The following is a 16153-nucleotide window of genomic DNA, read 5'->3' as shown; positions in this document are numbered from 1 at the left end:
ACCTTTTGGAGACTCAAAATCAAATTCTGCCTTTTTTATTCACATACCCAAAAGCCCATTTGTCACATTACGTTATGTAACTGTCATGCGCACAAGGAACACCAAAGGAGAATAAAAGTAGTTTTACAAACGTCCCCTCCTCCAAATGAAACGTCTCGTTTCAACACAAAACAACAGAGAGGTATGAAAATAGTCTGTTGCAGTAGCATAAGAACATTGAAAATACCAATAAGTGCGCCTCCTCAGACGGAAGCATCAGACATACGGAGGAGATCTTGTCTTTGGTAGAGGAAGAAAGGATTGAAGTGGACAGCTGCGGGGATACCGATGGTTTTATAAATGGGTTTAAGAGATCCTGCAAACCATTTATCAATAAATAAAACAACAATAAATGGTAAATCAAACAAAGGAGCTCTCATTCATTTGTAACGTTATCAATTAACATTCAGTTTAGTCGGTCTGCTCTTCTGCTGTGCGGCGTTCAATAGCAGCACTGTAGGCTCACTACGACTTTAATCTCGTAAATTTACATGAGGAAAGTACTTTTTTTAAATTTTTTTTAGTGGCCCTAAAACTCAGTCTTACTTTTTGGAGTTGATCAGTTGGTTTATTTTAGGATTAATGGGAGAAAATAAAATACCTGTATGCATTTGGGACATTATGTATAGTTTAAAAAGTGTTGGTGATCCTTCTTATTCTGTTTGGGTGAAAACATGAACAATGTCTCCCTTTCTGTGTGTTTCCATAACATATTCTGTGTAAAATAACCTCTGAACCCACTTGATCCCTCTTACAGTCACACCAAACATGTGACGCACATTCAAGAATGAGCTATACGCGGGATCTTAAACGCATCTTTAGTCCGTAGTGTTTTCTACAGTTAAATACCGCATATCCACCGCTTACAGCTGGAAGAGGCTTGGTGCGGAATGCTAAAGCAGTGCAAATCTTTCCAATCTTGCTCCAGGCTTTTTCTTTCACAGCTCTAGTCTGACACATGAAAGACTTGGTGTCATGTAATTCTGGCCCTGCAAAAACAAATTTTTATGTCTACTTCATAATCAGTTTTCAAACGGTTGGCACTTCTGGGCATTTTAAGGGACACTATCCATACATGACTACCAAATCCAAGTCCGTGATTGATCAAAATTCAACTGGTTTAACCTTTGACAACCCTTGATGGCCTTACGTTTTTTTTACCTAGAGCCTCCATAACTGACTAACAAAAGTACGTAGCGATGTGTAAACCCAAGGGTTCTGAACAGGGAAGCCCGAAACGTGCATATATGCACAATTACCTAGACTTTTTTGGAAAATGTTGAAGAGGGCGGTGTGAATGTAGCTAAAAGCTTTGCTTCCACTGAGCAGTTCAGTCTGGTTTAGAATGGTCCAGGCAATCTGGGTGAGCGTTTCTACTCAAAGTTGGACCGCCATGGTGCATGCGGGGTGAAACCATCAACAACAACAATGAAAGGTCATCCAGCAGCTCATTTTTATTCACTTGACTTTTGTTCCTTGTCATTTAAAGTTGTTTGAGAGAAGATTGCGGGGTGCAAAGAGGAATAGAGCCGCTTTCTTGCACTCTAAAAAGAAAAAAGTTGATCCAACTTAATTGAATCACTTCAATGGGTAACACCTAATTGAATTAAGTTTATTCAACTTAATTTTTTATGTCTATCCAACTCAATATATTTTTTGATCTAACTTAAATTTTTTATTTTTTTTATTTTTTAAATTTTGCGAATAACACTTAAATTGTAATCTTCATCTAAAGTTTCAACCAATGGACCGTGTCATTTCCATATCAAAGACATGAATGACCCAATGATGTCTTGCATTACAAGGCAGGAATTCACGGATCGTGCACTCTGTCTTTGGGAGAGGATGATGACCAACCTCCTTGTGGGGTAAAACACCGTATGTTCCAATACCAAACTCTAACCACTGTAAACCCGAATAGTCCAATGAGCTCTAAAGTTTTATAATCACTGAACTCAAAAGTAACAAACAAGTTGAGTCAGCTTAAAACCTATAAGCCGATTCAACTTTTGCCACAGTTATATCTTTATTGGACTAAAACATTTTGAGTAAATGATACCTTGGAGTCAAAACTTATGAGTAATGAGACGTGATGACGTCATAACGTGCGCCCATGAACGTGAACTCAGCCACAGAAGTCTTCAAGATGGCGGAGGTCTGATGCGAGCGGCAGCTGGCCCAAGTTGATAACACACATACGTCTAGGTAAGTCGTATTATTTTATTTTTTAGTATATTTTATGACTTTCGCCTCTGTATTATATATTTGTTACTTCTTTTGATGTTCCTTCTAGTATATCCTTTGTATTCATGACGTGCTCCATGAGTTTGTATGTATCTTCGAATATTTGTTGTTCTGAATTAAACAATTATGTATGTTTTGCAGTATCATGTCATCAGAGAATTATTGCTTGTGGTTAAAAGAAGTTGTTGGGGCAAAGTTTCAAGTTTTACGTTTACCGAGTTGGTTGGCGCACATTTTAAATTATCTAACCGTTACTAAGCTAACCGTTACTACTAGCTAACCGCTAGCTAGCTCTGGCAGAGCGGCTGCCACAGCCACATATACACTCAAAAAACGTTCACTTTGAATGAACATAAAAAAATTATGGAAAGGATTTCCACATGATTAGATTGCGTTACTTGAACAAAAATGAATCATGTTGGTCCTACTTAATTTATTTAGGTTGGGTCAACTTAATGTATTTAGGTTCAAACTAATAAATTTAAGTTGATTCAATTTAAATACAGCAGTTTTTAAATTTAAATTGATATTGTTGCTCACTCCAAAAAGAAAAAAATTGATCCAATTTAATTGAATCACTTCAATTGGTCACACCTAAATAAATTCAGTTTATTTAACTTGAATTTCCATTTATTTCTTTAATTCTATTTATTCATCTGTAATTGATATGTTGTTCCAAAGTTACAACCAATGGGTCTTTTAATTTTCACATCAAAGACATGAATTACCCAGCAAAGTCCCACATCACAAGACTGGAGCTCAGATTCTGCGAACTCTGTGTTAAGTATTGGAACATTAACAGTTTGCCACACAAGGGGGTTGGTCATCATCCTCTACCAAACTTTAACTCATGGTGCAAAAAAAAATAAACTTAACGGTTTAAATCACTAGTTAAAACAGAGTAAAACAGCTAGACAATAAAACCCATGGACAAAAACTCACACTTAGACCCCAATCTGCCCAGATAGACAAAGAAAATGGTATCCCACAATTCCTTGCGATTACTAATGCATCCAATTTAATGGTATCATGTTGGATTAACATGATTGAAATTAGTAACTTTTAAATGGATTATTTTTATGTACAATCGACATGATTCATTCACGTAAGATTTACATACATAAATTTTTCCGGTTGAAATGACAAGTTACTTTTTCTTTAACTTAATTGGCTGGTAATTTCCTTTTTTTGAGTGTACGACTCAGTGGGAATTGCCTTTTTTTTCTACTACTTTTTACTATAGGCTCTGTGATTTGGTAATCGTTATTTTTTGTGTAACTTGTATTTCACGTAGTAACTTAATAAATGCAAATGTGGGCTAAGCTAGCTGCCTTACGCTAACGTGTTCTCGTATCTTCTTTTAGTGAACCGGCGGTGCGTTTGAAAAATAAGAGCGGAGGTAAGTTTTGATTGTAATTAACATGGCTGCAATATTTAAGACACGAGCAGCTCCCCGTCCAATGAATCCTCCGGCTATGGAGAACATTTGACCTTATTGACAAATTAAATTAATTATAAATAAGTAAAAATGTCAAAGCTACCTTAATGTTATGTAGCAGTTATAACTTTGTCCTGAATTGGGCTCGAGTTAAAATACTAAATGTATCATTGCTTAATACTCAAAAACTGTATTTTGGCCACTGGTTTGGTTGTGATTTGTGTTTCACAATGTCAAATATTTTTAAATAACTTTTTTGTCTCTTCCTAAAACATCCTCTGAAATATGTCATTCTAGCTAATGCACAAATATTAAAAAAATATTAATATAAATCATAGATTACATATTATGGACAGAGTATTGAGGCTATTGTGAAATGCAGCGGTTTTTCCAAGCTACCAGGAGCTTGAAAAAGCTTTAAAATGTGTTTAACATTTTAAATTTTTTTTTGTAGATGTGAGCTGAGTTTCATCGCATCACAAATGTCAACCTGCGAAAACAGTTTTATTTTGACCTGGACAGACAGACGCAGAGGATGCTGATCTTTTTGAGACAGAAGGCAGCACGAACCGGAAGGCTCTATGCGACTTTCTGCACCTCTATGATAAACAGGTGAGGTATAACTGCATGGCATGATCAACATTATGCATTAGTATAGCTAAAAGAAGGGGCTGACTTGGATCGGTTAATATTAATTACTGAGCGTTTCTAATTCAGTGAATGACTGTAAATGTTTACTTCACTGGAGAAAAAAACATCAATGTTGATCCCAATGCATTTGTAAATATGAATGTAATGTCATCTTATGTTTGGTGTATTTTTTAAAATAACTATACAATTTTAAGATTATTAAAAAGATTAGATGAACTGATCTGAGCCAGACCAAAGGGTGCAGTCATTTGATATATGTTTGCCATATTAATTTGTTTTTGTCTCTGTTCAGCAAGAGCAGACTGCTGATGTCAAACGTACTCCTGTCCTGTACTGGCTTCCCATATACAAACGTGAGGAGGACCCACAATTCTTCAAATTTTGGAATGTAAGTTCTTTATGATGGATAATGTTTTATTCACTAAATAGTACCAGTGACAGTGTGCTGGTTAATACTCCAGCTGTGTGGGTAATACAACTTAACCAGAAAGTCATGCCAAAGCAATGTTATGTGACAAAGCACATAGTCTCCTAAAATATTGCACTCCAGCTCATCTGTGCTCCTGTACCTGACCGTGGACCTCGCCTCTGACTCGTCTGGGGCCCACAGCCGTCCTCTATTTCATCTGGATGACGCCAATCTGCTGGACTTTAAAAATGCAGTTGTTGAACCAGAAAATGTAATTCTTCTCAAAGAGTTCTGGTACATCGCCTGTCCGTCCTGGGGAGGAGTTTTTTTTATAAAGGAGTTTTTACTAACGGTGTAAGAGGGTCTAATGGCAGGGATGCCCAGTTTAGTTTAGTCTGTTTAATTTAGTTTAGCCAATACCTAATGTATTATAATTTCATGTTCTTGTACAATTGCCGTTATGAAGCCCATGGAGACGACTTTTGTTGTGACATAGGACTATATAAATAAAACTGAACTGAACATTTGCTCTTAAGTTGCATTGGCAAGAAGGTGATATTCTTTCCAGCAGGTTGTGTCATTTTTATGGAGATGTTCTGTGCTGTAGTTGAAAAACTGCCCCATAACAGAGACACAACCTGGTGGAGAGTAACGAGTGCTAACTGTGAGAGCATGACATCAGGAAAGAGTTCCAGAGGGTGAACAGTAGGTAAGAAGCTGGGCTGGATGGAATTCCTGGACGTGTCCTGAAAGGTGCCGACCATCTAGCACAAGCTGAGAGTTATGTTGGTGAAACTGGTTAGGTGGAGGAAGGGGTGGGGTTTGGGTGAATAAATGTGATCCTGTTTTCAGATTGTCATGTGACAAAAGCTTTTGTTTATTTTTTTGTGTACAGTGGCTTATGGAATCATGAAGACTCTTACAAGTAGTCTTATTTTGATTTCATTTGATTTTGTATTATATAAGCTCTGTTCTTCCAGATCCTTTTCAAGCAATAAATCAATCTCTACATGACTTTAGTTAAAGATCACTGTATTGAATTAAGCAAATGTGATTTAAGTGACGTTTTTGTTTTATTTTCTGTCTTTTTAATCAATGCATTTTATCATTTCTGTAATGAGTTTGATAAATATGTGTAAATTATTTATTGCTTTGACTACAATGCTTGAAATCATTAATTTAAATCAACTTTAATAATTTTCCTGATGTGTCATTTCTGACCTTCTCCTAAAATGTAAATTTCAGGTTGTAGTTTTTGCATAAAGTTTTCTTCCCTCAAACGATCAATTCTCTTTCTTTAATACTACACTTTTTTTTTTTCATTTGCAGATTAAAGAGTCACCAGAGGCAGACATCAGCAGCACCTCTGTTGGCATTCTGACCGTCAACAACAACAACACAAGTTCAGTTCATTTCTGTCCGCTCAGTACAGCAGTTGTGGTGGAAGATGAGCTTGTGGTAGGCGACATTCCCAAATGGGTATTTTTTTGAGCGCTAATGTTTGTAGGGAAAGGGCAGCCTAAGAAAATGCAGTTTTATGTGGGAAAAGTGTAAAAAAAAAAGGCTGATAAACAATTTTTGCTTTTCTTGAAATGTAAGAATGTTCTTTTTTATCAAGTTGTATAAGGAAATGGTGTAAGAAAGATTAGAGCTTATTTTCTGCTTTTCTTGAAGACTGATTTTTTTTTTTATGGCTTGTGCACTTTTTCTTAACACAAATTGTGCAATGTTTTACATTTTCTAGTACCACAAGTTGTTCAAATGTACTTGTGTAAGGTGGTTTAAAAATAAACTTGCAATTGCAATTCTGCCTCAGTTTTTCTTTTGTAAAAATGGTCCTGACTAAGAAGGACAAATAAGACTAGTTTAGACTTTAAATGATTAATTTTGAGTTGAGATATATTAAAGTTTTTTTGTTAATTAACTAATGTATTAAGGTTCAATAAAAACAAAATATTCTAGTTCAGTAAAGTAAGAATGTTTAAGTTAGTTAAATAAAAAGTTATTGTTTACTTTTAGTTAAATTGTTTTATTTTATTCAACTCAAAGATTTTAAGGTCTAGTCACTTGTACTTTTTAAGTAAGTCAACTTAAAAATTATTATGTAATCTGTTTCCTCAAAAATTTTGAGTTCACTGAACTTATTCGGGTTTACAGTGTATGGTGCAGAAAGGAATAAACATAACAGTTTAAATTACAAGTTAAAACATGGTAAAACAGCTAGACAACAAAACACATGGACAAAAACTCACACTTAAACCCCAATCAGCGTAGATAGGCAAAGAAAATGGTATCCCATAATTCCTTGCGCTGCCTTACGTTATGACATCATGACGCATTGACAGCTTCACATCAAAGTTACACCAACTTAATTTAATTAAGTTGATTGAAAGTAAAATAACTATGTTAGACAACTACGTGTTATTCTTAAGTTGAATGAATTAAAAAATTTGATTTATTTTCACCAAACTAAATAATTAAGTTAGATCAATGTAAAAAGGTTATCTTTCCAACTACCGCCCAAATACTCTTTTTAGAGTGTGGTTATTTCTTTTGCCATAATGACCTCCAACTAATCAACAGGTTTGAACAGAAGCTCCGCCCCAACTGTTCCATTCCTCTTTCTATGAGCCTACAACCAATAGCGGCCCAAAAAGGGTCCGGTCAGTCCGGCTTAATGGGTCCTTTTTATAATGGAAACACTTAAAATACCGGACTGGCCTGGACCGGACTGTACAGCTTAGTGGAAACGAGGCTTCAGGGTCACAGGGTTGCTGGAGCCCATTCCTGCTACAGTTGGGTAAACTCAGGAGACAATATGGGGAGTCTGTTGCAGGTCCACACAAACACACACTCTCCTATTCACATAGTTCTAAATTATTTTTAACTTTTAGAATATTTTTTAATTGTTTTTGTTTAAAGCCCAGACTATTTCAAATTTTTATTGCACACACAGACAGTAACGGCTCACTTGAACTTAGAAATTTCATCTCCATTAAAGCAGTCAGAGAAAAATCTGAGGCTTTTTTATGTGCTGAATCAGGTACTTCCCAAGTCTCAAAAGTTTGCTGCTTAAATGCGCTCTGTTCAAAGTTCCAATAGTCTAATATTTCTCATTCTGCAAAGTTAAACATTGTTTTGGTTGCTCTGCATTTTTCTCTGCAGATCCATATAACTCATTTAACATCAAAGCTTGCTGAAAATGACCCCAGATGGGACGTACCCTGGAGCGCACATCAAAGATTAGTAGTAATTAATGCCTCTTTGAATCACACCAGTTTTCATTTTCTTCTGTGGAAGTGGGTTTCAGTCAGTGTGAGAGAGTTTTCTGGGCTTTAAGTGTGAAAAACACACAAACGCATGGATGTCCTCATGAAGCATTTCTTAATTTGGCTTTCAAACATTCGTTGTGAGCAGCAGAAAAGTACACATGAAAAAAATTCACTTTGTTTATTTTTTGATTTTTTTCTGTTCTGCATAAAAAAGCTTTGATGGCTAAAACATCTGAGGTTTAGTCTCATCCTTCAACCTTGTGACAATTGACTTCACTCAACTTTGTGTTTTCAATGGGTTTCATAAATGAACCTGACAAACGGGAGAACTATCTGGAAGTAAGGAGAAAACAATGTTTTTCCCACAAAAATAAGTCTGATTAAAAGTAACATTCAAAGACATTTAAATTGTACAAGATTTCCTCGGATATCATATTTCATATGGCGAGACAAATCCAGTTTCATGTCTGATTATTGTTTAGATTAGTTAAGCCCATCAGGGACACGGAGAGATAAAAAAAAGCACCAAAGTGAACGACAAAGACGTGTGGGAGTGAGGGTTGGGGAGCTGGGGAAGGAGGTGTGAAATGCTACCATTCTTCATTCTGCGTGGTGGGAAGGATAACCGAAGTGAAGCCGAGACGCTTAGATGGATAGACACATGGAGCAGTGAAACAACGAGTTTGGGGACGGGAGGACAAGGGGAAAGGTGATGTGAGGTGAGGGGTGAGGTGAGCTGCAGAGCTCGCTGAGGTGAGGAGAGGTGAGGGGCCCGAGCTCTCTGGATCAGCTCTGCAGACTCTACGCTGTATTTCCCATTTCCCATATTCAGTCATCCTCTGAGGAAACTGCTGCTTTACATGGATTTCTCTTCTCGTTCCATGGTCTAGTCTTAGTGATGTGTTGGCCATCAGACAGTAAATCTCACCTTAAATTACTCTGGGATTTGCCCCCCTTTCATTTTCCCTTGACTGACATAATGATAAACATTTAAGAAAACCTTGCGTTGAAGGATAGAATTTACCCTAAGAGCAAAAGCAGCAACTCAGTTTTATCAAAGAAAATATTCTATTTTGCTCAAACATGAGTTAAAATCGATTCACTGCTCTGGTTGACAGAAATATATTTTTTTAATTGTTTCAAATAAAGCCAATTGTTATTGTGTTCATATCCTTCCTGTCCATAGGTTCACACCAGCCTCAGAAACACACATTCAAGTGACCACTTCCAACGAAAGGTCAATGTAACCATATGTCAACCCAAACGTTCAGAACGCTTGCATTCACAGGTCTGTACTTAGGTTTTTAAGTCCAGTAGCAGACTCTACGTACACAATGGGGGTTCATTTATCACATGGTGGAAGTTCAACCAGTTGAATGTCTTGGCTGCTAAAACATGACAACGCTGAACTTTGATGTATGATGGTTTCAGATTTGATCATGACATGTAGGTATACGGTGGCCCAGAAGGGTCACAACACAACACATTAACTTTATACACAACACACTAACTTTACACACAACACATTAACTTTACACACAACACACTTACTTTACACACAACACACTAACTTTACACACAACAGATTAACTTTACACACAACACATTAACTCACAACACAACACAATAACTCACAACACAACACATTAACTCACAACACAACACAATAACTCACAACACAACACATTAACTCGCAACACAACAGCTTAACTCATGGCCCAGAAGGGTCACAACACAACACATTAACTTACCTCACAACACATTAACTCACAACGGAAGTAAAGCAGCAATTGAAGTGCTTTTATTCTGAAATTTCTACTGGGCTGAGCAGCTAACTACCTAACAGAAAGTAATGTCACAGTGAGCTGTGGAGTATGAGGGGCCGTATAAGACATTATTTATTCTGAACCATTCACATTCATACATTCTTGCTTTCACATTCATATATACTCTCTTTCGCATACATATATTCTCACTTGCACATCCATATATTCTCTCTCTCGCATGCATATATATTCTCTTACGCATACATACATTCTCACTTGCACATCCATATATTCTCTCTCTCGCATGCATATGTATTACTTTACACATACATACATTCTCACTCTCATTGTCACTCTTAAAAAAGAATGTATGTATGTGAAAGACAAGTATATATGTACGTGTGAGGAAGAGTTTATATGTGTGTGTGAGAGAGGAGTATGCATGAAACGGAAGTGACTTTGCATGAAAAGGAAGGCACTTTGAATGAAAAGGAAGGCACTTTGCATGAAACGGAAGGCAGATGATTTCTCGTGCTCTGATTGGACGAGAGGCCGCCACCTCCCATTTTGAACACACTGTAAACCCTAACACTTGTACTGAGTCATAACTATTAAGGTTACACAACTTAAATGTCATTTTGTAGTTGATTCAACTATAAAGTATTAAGCTCTATCAAGATTTTTTTCAAATTTAACTTAACAGTGCTAAATATTTTAAAGCTTATTTGTATCTAGCACTCAAAAATTTTAAGATCCCTGAAGTAGCGTCATGACGTCATCACGTACTGGTGGGAGGGTCTTTCGTTTTCTCAACGTTAGCTCAGGTGGCCATGTTGGATTTGCCTAATGCGAGTATGCGACGTTTGAAATTGAAAGTCGAGCATTTTATTTTTCTGCAAAGCGTTGCGATTTCGTCCCGCTTCAAGACGCCCCAACCTCGTTTTTTTTTTTCCATCCGCCTCATCGCTGATGGTGCCGTCTTGTCTTCAGCCCTGATTTAATTGGGTAAGTTAAGTATCGTTCATGATTTATTTTGAATGAATGCTTTCAAAATGCTCTTATACTACCGTAAATGTGGTTTACTGTTGTTTAAACATATGTTTGTTACGATTGTTTTAGAGCTTAATGTGGCAATGTATACATGATTAGTTTGTCATAGCAGACGTATGGCGAGCCAAACCCAAAATGCATTTCTGCCCGTAAGTTACGACAGTGATGAGTTTTTTGTTTTTTTTCAGAGGTAGAAATGATCTGTTATGCTGCAATCACACTAAACGTGATCCGCGTGTGAAATTCGCGTTGGAGGCCTCTGTCTGTGGCTAAAGTTTGCTGCTGGACATTTGTCCAAAAATGTCACTCAAAGCCTCTAACGGTTGTGTGGGAGGAGCTACCGCCAACAGTTTTAAGCCTGGTTGCTACATGGAAGCATTGGGTTTTGAATGCAGCTTTAAGCTTTTATAAATCACTGATCTCCATTATAAAAAAGGTTTTTGTAAAAATAAATTAATCAACGTGCTCGTGTTGTGTTCAGGTACCGAACTACAGATTGTTCAGTGTTTCACCTCCAGGTAGACGCCAAGGCCAGCCAGGTAACTTGTCTCAGTTATTTGTCTAGAGGTATTTAAAAAAACAAAAAATGCAATAGGTTGTGTAGTGCAATAAATGTTTTTTGATCAGAATATAATTGAAACATTTTTTAACATTGAAAAATCTCTTTTGGACTTTTTCAGATACTGAACTTTAGAAAGTTCACCAGAAAGTCACCATTTCACCAGAAAAGAGGTGTCAGTGGGTGAGTTTTATACTTATTTAATGCATTCATCCTGAACTATTACCATTATTAGATTTATACGGCAGCATGGAAACATTTATGCACATTTTAACTAGCCAAAGGTCTAAATAGAGTTGAAATTATTTACAATTTAACTAAACATATTAAGATTGCAGGCTGAAGGTGGCACAATGGAATGGAGGTGCAAGTTGTGTTCTGTTACTTTGGCACTATGCAGTACTACATATAATACTGCAGTACTACATAGCCAATATTCCAAAGTGTTTCCACTGCCATGTATGTGGAGACACTTTGGAATATTGTCATGTCTTTATGACAGTATATTAAAATAATAAAATGATGTTGCATTAGCACCATTCCATCATTTGAAACCATGAAAACTCATCTGTCAAGAACTGAAATGGATTTATGTAGAGTAGATGCAGTCAGAGGAAATTGTGTAACTGTGTATTGTGTAATTGTTTGTGTAACTTAAAGCTGCCCTTTTCTGAGACCAAGTCCACCAAAACAGACAGGAACTGGCCAGCTTGGTTAGGATTTATGACCTCCAGGTGAATTTCTAATGTGCATAATTCAAAAACGGATAACAAATCATTTGTAAACAGCTGTAAGAAGCCAAGGTGTAACTTGCCTTAAAAATGACTTTGGGTCTTTGACCTGAAGTGGATCATGCCATAAACACTGTATTGTCCTCTTACTAGAAATAGACATCTAGAAAAGGTATCATTTTATTATTTCTTAAAGTTCCTTAAATAAATATTGGAAGAGTTGCTCTGCATTTGCTTCAAAGGTAATGGATATTTCTTTTTATTCTTTTAGGACCAACATGACGTGAACATGAGACGGGCACTTGTCCTCCTTGCACTTCCTGTTTATCTGCATGAAGATGCCTCCAACTTCTTCAAGACCTGTACAGTAAGTGCACACGACTCCCTGTCAATGATTTTCACTAATCCTTTAATATTGATTGAGATTTTATTGAGTGACATAATAAATAGGGCAATTGTTTGTAGTTTGTAAACTGAGTGATATTTCTAAATGGTTTTAAAAATGAGACGGAAGATGAAAGGCGAACATCAGGGACTCCTGATTGGAAGGAGTGGGAACCTTTTCATTTACCTTTTCTGCTCCTGATCCATCATTATTTGAATAAAGAAAAATAACGCTTTAGTCTTAAATTATTTTATAAATGTCCTCCTTCAGAAAAATGCTAAAGAACTTTTTAAAAACACAATTTTAATTGGAGTTGGTCCTTAAAACATCATAGCCAGTTGATTAAAAGCTAATAGAATGTTAGCATGAAAAGATTCCCATTGACAGATGGCAGGAATGTCAGTTTTGGACATTAGTGTGATGAATATCTTTGAGGGTCTGAACTCATCTGTGTTTTTTGTTTTGTATTTTCCAGAATATCAGACCTCACAGACACCGCTGTGGGTATCTTCTCAGTTGTCGTGGTGATGCTCCTGATACTGCCGTCAGTGGTCCCACACATCTGGCTGACTAATCTCTTCTAACTCTTCGGGGACATCTATGCTCTGGACCTACAGCACCCCAAAAAACTTGAACTTGCCTTCATATTTATTCAGAATGCTGTCTTGAGCCTTGAGGACAGAAACCACTGAAAGGACATTTATTGACGCTGAAGAATGTTTTGTTGAGTGAGTCTTCCAGAATGGACTATTTGTTGGTTTAAGTGTTATGTAACTAATGTGTTTTGTTGTGATCATTTGCTTTTTCTGCCGTACAATACAAAACCAACTCTTTTTGTCAATATGTTGTGTGGCACTCTTATAATGCCGTTTTATTGCACTGATACTTTCGTCATCCTCTTGATATTTGGGCTTTTTTTTTTAAAGAGCAATTAAAAAAAGTGTATTAAGCAATCACTATTGTGTGGCCTTCACGTTTGTTGGTTTTTATCAATGTTAGCTTTTAAAATGTAGTGGGGCAGTATCAATATCTCTGTTTAGAATACATTTTAAGCTGAAGAATTTTAAATATTTCCAATGCTACACATTAAATGAGTTAGAAAATTTTTAAAGCATTTGAGTGAATTTTACATATTTTATGAGTTGAGTAATATAAAAATATAGTTAGTTAAAGCGTTTTTTAGTTGGAAAATATTAAAAACTTTAAGTAAATAATCTCTCTTTTATAAGTTGAGAAATCTTAATATTTTTTATATGAATTAAGACAAATTTAAGCCAACTGACAATATGAATTTTAATAAATGTTAACTTAAAAGTTTCAATATTATAACTTAACTGTTGCGTAATCTGTTACACAATAATTTTTAAATTCAGTCAACTTGCTAGGGATTACGGTGCAGACGCTAACATGAACCAGCAAGAAATCCCAAATTAACAGACTTGTGGTGTGGAAAGGTATGTTTTTCAGCTAACAGTAATAATCAAAGTATCCGTTCTCTGTTTCAAAATGAGATTGCCACAAAACCGTATGTTATCTCATACTGGAACAGCTTTGGATGTAGAATTCAGTGGGAAAAGGTTTGGACCCTGCCACAAAAGTATTTCATCACCAATAAAATCAGAGAAATTTCTTTCAAAATTCTTCACAAATTTTATCCAGTGAAACATTTCTTTACTAAGTTTAAAAAAGATCTGGACATAAACTGTTCATTCTGTCATTCCTCACCAGAAACTGTGCCTCATCTTATTTGGTTTTGCTTTTTCACTCAACTATTTTGGAAAGATGATATAAGATTTTATAAGAACTCATCTATGTGAAGATTATAGATTATTTTACGAGCATATTATTTTTGGATATTTTACACAAGGAAGACTTAATGCAGAAAAATATATGTAGTTAATTTACTTATAATTATGGCTAAATACTTTATCCACAAGTGTAAATATGCCAACAAAAAAACAGTGTTTTATGTTTTTCAGAAAGAAATGTTTTTTTATGTGAACAGTATTAAATCTTCCACTAACAAAAAAGCTGTCAGAACAGTTGAAACATGGTCTCTCCTGAAACTTTAACAGATTCCTTTGCCTTATTATTTTTGTTTTCTTTTTGCATAACCTGTTTTACATGGTTATCATTATGTTTTTTTTATTTATTCTCATGGCGAACGTGAAGATTGTATTTTGCACACAGTAGAGTTTTGTGTTTGGTATTTTGTATGTGCAAGATATTGTTAATAAAGTTTATTTTTTTTTAAAAACGAACCGGCAAGAAGGAGCCACGGGGGTCCTGAAGCAGGACATCGGAACCTTAACAAATATTTCATCTCCACCTCACCGTTGCCTTTTTTAAGAAATGACAGCTGGTTTTCCCACATTTATATGTAGTTATGGATCGAAAACAAGAGGAATTTGTTTTAATGTAAATGCGTGTTCCAGCGTCTACAGGAAGTGTCGCCCATAATTCACGCAAAGGCTCATGGGGGCTAGGAATAAGGTGGATACGGATTTTCTGTTTCGGTGGCACTTCTATTACCATTATTGGTATTTGAGACATTCCTTTGTGTCTCTAGAGATGCAGACAGATTTGTGACCACTTGAAGTGAAGATAAAATATTTCTTAAGGTTCCGATGGCCTGCTGCCGGACCTCCATGGGTCCTTCTTATTGGTTCATGTTAGCGTCTGTTCAAAATGGGAGGTGGCAGCCTCTCGTCCAATCAGAGCACGAGAAATCATCTGCCTTCCGTTTCATGCAAAGTGCCTTCCTTTTCATTCAAAGTCACTTCCGTGTCATGCATACTCCTCTCTCACACACACATATAAACTCTTCCTCACACGTACATATATACTTGTCTTTCACATACATACATTCTTTTTTAAGAGTGACAATGAGAGTGAAAATGTATGTATGTGTAAAGTAATATATATGCATGCGAGAGAGAGAATATATGGATGTGCAAGTGAGAATATATGTATGCGTAAGAGAATATATATGCATGCGAGAGAGAGAATATATGGATGTGCAAGTGAGAATATATGTATGCGTAAGAGAATATATATGCATGCGAGAGAGAGAATATATGGATGTGCAAGTGAGAATATATGCATGCGTAAGAGAATATATGTATGCGAAAGAGAGTATATATGTATGTGCAAGAGAGAATATATGTATGCGTAAGAGAATATATGTATGCGAAAGAGAGTATATATGACTGTGAGAGCAAGAATGTATGAATGTGAGAGCAAGAATGTATGAATGTGAATGGTTCAGAATAAATAATGTCTTATACGGCCCCTCATAGTGGAGGGAGCTGCACGCGCGCGCTCCTCTCCTCTCCTTTTTTCCGCTCAGTCCTCTCACACAGGCACGTGCAGTCCCCAACACTCACGCACACACAGGACGGAGCGGAAAAAAGGAGAGGAGAGGAGAGGAGCGCGCGTGCAGCGACAGAGGGGGGTGTCAGAGCGGAGGGAGGAGTGTGTGTTCATATTGTGTGTGTTTAGAGGAAGGAGAACCGTAGTAAAGACAAAGTTTCTGGCAACACTGCTGCTAGCTTCTCTTGTAGCAATAACATGCTCCCTCCACAGCTCACTGTGACATTACTTTCTGTT

General features: G+C 36.4%; 1 long non-coding RNA gene across 2 annotated transcripts; it reads left to right on the top strand.

Moving 5' to 3' along the window:
- Window positions 1-1753: 1753 nt before the first annotated feature.
- LOC105354114 lies at window positions 1754-6582 on the top strand. 2 transcript variants are annotated; one of them, XR_908818.3, is made up of 5 exons: window positions 1754-2244; window positions 3648-3682; window positions 4176-4333; window positions 4665-4760; window positions 6111-6582. It is a non-coding gene; the product is annotated as an uncharacterized LOC105354114 (long non-coding RNA). The 2 variants fall into 2 exon arrangements; XR_002873299.1 differs by lacking the exon at window positions 1754-2244 and having other exon boundaries at window positions 3487-3682.
- Window positions 6583-16153: the final 9571 nt, after the last annotated feature.

This window comes from Oryzias latipes, chromosome 5 (assembly GCF_002234675.1).
Source record: "Oryzias latipes chromosome 5, ASM223467v1".
NCBI classification, from domain to species: Eukaryota; Metazoa; Chordata; class Actinopteri; order Beloniformes; family Adrianichthyidae; genus Oryzias; species Oryzias latipes.
The sequence above is the reverse complement of the archived record's forward strand: the minus strand, read 5'-3'. Positions and strand labels throughout refer to the sequence as shown.